General features: G+C 48.5%; 1 long non-coding RNA gene across 1 annotated transcript in view; it reads left to right on the plus strand.

Annotated features, from left to right (window-relative positions):
* LOC112072295 (uncharacterized) overlaps positions 1-4,513 on the plus strand; it is a 30,208-nt gene that overhangs the window by 15,217 nt on the left and 10,478 nt on the right. The window contains exon 2 of the long non-coding RNA XR_002894286.2: positions 4,230-4,337. This is a non-coding gene — a long non-coding RNA (uncharacterized lncRNA). The remainder of the gene's footprint in view (positions 1-4,229; positions 4,338-4,513) is intronic.

Genomic DNA, 4,513 nt, shown 5'->3' on the forward strand with positions numbered 1-4,513 from the left:
TGTGTGTGTAATTATACCTCGTGTGTGTGTGTGTGTGTATTTTCTACCTCGTGTGTGTGCTATTCTACCTCTACTCGTGCGTGTGGTATTATACCTCGGTGTGTGTTAGTACTCGTGTGTGGTGTCTTGTACCTCCTGTGTGTGTGTGTGTGTGTGTGTGTGTGTTGTGTGGTGTGTGTCGTACCTCTTGTGCGTGTGTTGGTACATGAAACTGTATTTGTCAGTGGGGTGCCCGCTCGCCATCTCCGCTGTATGCAAATGAGGAAGAGGTGGGATGGATATGCAAATCTGAAATTAAAACAGCAACAGATCATGATTATAATGAAGCACATCAATCACAGTCGTGGTAGAGGCCTGTGTTTTATGTGGTGGGAATTTATGCTGAACGGTTGTACTAGTGGTGTGTGTGAGAGATGCATGTTCATAGTTGTATTAATGATTTGTGTGTTTATGTACACTGAGGGTACAAACATTATGAAACCTGCTCTTTCCATGACATAGCTTTTACCTGGATTCACCTGGTCAGTCTATGTCCCCTTATTGATGTCACCTGTTAAATCCACTTCAATCAGTGGAGATGAAGGGGAGGAGACGGGTTAATGAAGGATTTTTAACCCGACACATTGAGACATGGATTGTTACGTGTGCCATTCAGAGTGGTCAAGAACTGCAACGCTGCTGGGTTTTTCACGCTCAACAGTTTCCCGTGTGTGGTCAAGAATGGTCCACCACCCAAAGGACATCCAGCTTTAACTGTAAGCATTGGAGTCAACATGGGCCAGCATCCTGGTGGAAGGCTTTCGACACCTTGTAGAGTCCATGACCCGACAAACTGAGGCTGTTCTGAGGCAAAAGGGCTGCAACTCAATAGTAGGAAGGTGTTCTTATGTTTGTACACTCAGTGTATATGTCTCTCTGTATGTGTGTGTAGCATTGTTGTGGTTGTGTGTGTGTGTGTGTGTATCCCTGCAACAGCAGCGTAGCCCCAATGCACACAGCAAACAATGCAGCAAAGCAACACACCATCTCACTGAGAAGGAACAAAAGAAAAAGAAAGAAAGAGAAATCGAGAGAGAGAAGAAGAGAGAGAGAGAAAGATAGGATTTTGCCAAATGATCCACCAAGCAATGGATCAATACACAAATGAGCTGATCAAAGAAATGTGTTGAGTCACGTGTGTGCGTGCGCCTGTCAGTCAGTCAGTCAGTTGTCTCTCTTTTGTGTGCCCCATATGTATTTTACTGCTGAGTGTAGACTGTGTACATGTTATTTAGTTCTTGTGTGTGATTAATCAGGCCTTGACAGGATCACCTCCTGCTGCTGATAGAAAATAAAGTGTCATTGTCTCTACATCCCTCCATTTCTCCCTCCACTCTCTGCCTCTCTTTCTCGCTCCCTCGTTCGCCGGGTCAGGGGGGTTATAGAGTCAGCAGGGTCAGGGGGGGGGGGTTCTAGACTCAGCAGGTCAGGGGGGCTAGAGTCAGCAGGGTCGGGGGGGGGGGGGTTCCAGACTCAGTAGGCGGGGGGGTTCTAGACTCAGCAGGTCAGGGGAGTTCTAGACGCAGCAGGGTCAGGGGGGGGGTTCTAGACTCAGCGGGGTCAGGGGGGTTCAAGACTCAGCAGGGTCAGGGGGTTCTAGACTCAGCGGGGTCGGGGGGGTTCTAGACTCAGCAGGGTCGGGGGGGGGTTCTAGACTCAGCAGGGTCGGGGGGGTTCTAGACTCCGCAGGTCAGGGGGTTCTAGACGCAGCAGGGTCAGGGGGTTCTAGACTCCGCAGGGTCAGGGGGTTCTAGACTCCGCAGGGTCAGGGGGTTCTAACTCCGCAGGGTCAGGGGGGTTCTAGACTCCGCAGGGTCAGGGGGTTCTAGACTCCCAGGGTCAGGGGGTTCTTGACTCAGCAGGGTCAGGGAGTTCTGACTCAGCGGGTCAGGTTCTAGACTCAGCAGGGTCAGGGAGTTCTAGACGCAGCAGGGTCAGGGGAGTTCTAGACGCAGCAGGTCAGGGGTTCTAGGCTCATCAGGTCAGGGGTTCTAGGCTCAGCAGGTCAGGGAGTTCTAGACGCAGCAGGGTCAGGGGGTTCTAGACTCAGCAGGGTCAGGGGGTTCTAGACTCAGCAGGGTCAGGGGTTCTAGGCTCATCAGGGTCAGGGTTCTAGGCTCATCAGGTCAGGGGTTCTAGACTCAGCAGTCAGGGTTCTAGACTTTCTACAAGGCTACTGAAAAAGTGTTGTTTCAATAGGCGTGAGGTGTTGCAATGTGAACATGTTCAAATGCACTGTGTTGTGGGATTTTTGTGTTGATTTTGGGGAAACATTTGTTTTTAAACTAACGCATCAAAATTTGGCAGGCCGATACTTACCATCAACAGACAATTACATTCACACCCACTGGTAACTGACGAGAAAAACTCCTTGTTGAGGAATGTGATTACTTTGCTTCTTTCTTGTAAATATTTGAGGTCTTTATTACTTTGCATTTATAAATGTTTTATAATTTGTGTACATGCAGGGCTCCCTTGCAAAACAGGCCTCGGTCTCAATGGGATATCAAATTAAAATACACATAAACATCTAGTGGTTTAAACACTGTGGCTGTGAGGGACTGGGTCCATCTGCACTCACTGGAGGCCTCAGACACACAGTACTGTTACTGGGAAACCCTTTACAAACTGATAGCTGGAGACTAGTGGAGGCTCATCTCTCTCTCTCTCCACCCTTCACGCATCCACTGTTCTCTACCTCGTCTCTCCTACCACCCTATACGGCCCCAGGCAGACACACAGCCTGAGGCTCCATCCAGACAGAGCAGCTATGTGCACAAGCAGACAGGCAGACAACACGCAATCACAGCAGACAGGCAGACACACGCAATCACAAGCAGACAGGCAGACACACACAATCACACAGCAGCGCACAGGCCAGCAACACACAACAATCACAAGCAGACAAGCAGACACGACACACAATCACAAGCAGACAGGCACACAACAATCCCACACTGACTCTATAACCCCCCCTGACCCGGCGAACGAGGGAGCGAGAAAGAGAGGCAGAGAGTGGAGGGAGAAATGGAGGGATGTAGAGCACATGGGGCACCTTTATTTTCTATCAGCAGCAGGAGGTGATCCTGTCAAGGCCTGATTAATCACACACAGAGCAACACTAAATAACATGTACACAGTCTACACTCAGCAGTAAAATACATATGGGGCACACAAATCAGAGCACCACACTGACTGACTGACTGACAGGCGCACGCACACACGTGACTCAACACATTTTCTGTGATCAGCTCATTTGTGTATTGATCCATTGCTTGGTGGATCATTTGGCAAATCCCTATATTCTCTTTCTCTTCCTCTCTCGATCTCTCTTCCTCTCTCTCTTCCTCTCTCGATTTCTCTCTTTCTTTCTCTTTCTTTTTGTTCCTTCTCAGTGGCAGATGGTGTGTTTGCTTTGCTGCCTCCATTGTTTTGCTGGTGTGCATTGGGGCTACGCCTGTCTGAGGGTTGCTTTGCATGGACACACACACACACACACACACACACACACACACAGATGCCTACATATACACACATACAGAGAGACATATACACTGAGTGTACAAAACATTAAGAACACCTTCCTACTATTGAGTTGCAGCCCCTTTTGCCCTCAGAACAGCCTCAGTTTGTCGGGTCATGGACTCTACAAGGTGTCGAAAGCCTTCCACAGGGATGCTGGCCCATGTTGACTCCAATGCTTCCCACAGTTGTGTCAAGTTGGCTGGATGTCCTTTGGGTGGTGGACCATTCTTGACCACACACGGGAAACTGTTGAGCGTGAAAAACCCAGCAGCGTTGCAGTTCTTGACACACTCTGAATGGCACACGTACACAATCCATGTCTCAATTGTGTCGAGGGTTAAAAATCCTTCATTAACCCGTCTCCTCCCCTTCATCTCCACTGATTGAAGTGGATTTAACAGGTGACATCAATAAGGGGACATAGACTGACCAGGTGAATCCAGGTAAAAGCTATGTCATGGAAAGAGCAGGTTTTCATAATGTTTGTACCCTCAGTGTACATAAACACACAAATCAATTAATACAACTATGAACATGCATCTCTCACACACACACACTAGTACAACCGTTCAGCATAAGATCCCACCACATAAACACAGGCCTCTACCACGACTGTGATTGATGTGCTTCATTATAATCATGATCTGTTGCTGTTTTAATTTCAGATTTGCATATCCACTCCCACCTCTTCCTCATTTGCATACAGCGAGAATGGCGAGCGGGCACCCCACTGACAAATACAGTTTCATGTACCAACCAGACACGCACAAGAGGTACGACACACACACACACACACACACACACACACACACACACACAGGAGGTACAATACACACACACACGAGGTACAATACACACACACACGAGGTATAATACACACACGCACGAGGTAGAGGTAGACAAGCCGGGTCCTCTTTAATAAGTTACTCAGTTTACAAAAACCAGGCAC

Source organism: Salvelinus sp. IW2-2015, unplaced genomic scaffold, assembly GCF_002910315.2.
Source record: "Salvelinus sp. IW2-2015 unplaced genomic scaffold, ASM291031v2 Un_scaffold1880, whole genome shotgun sequence".
Taxonomy (NCBI): domain Eukaryota; kingdom Metazoa; phylum Chordata; class Actinopteri; order Salmoniformes; family Salmonidae; genus Salvelinus; species Salvelinus sp. IW2-2015.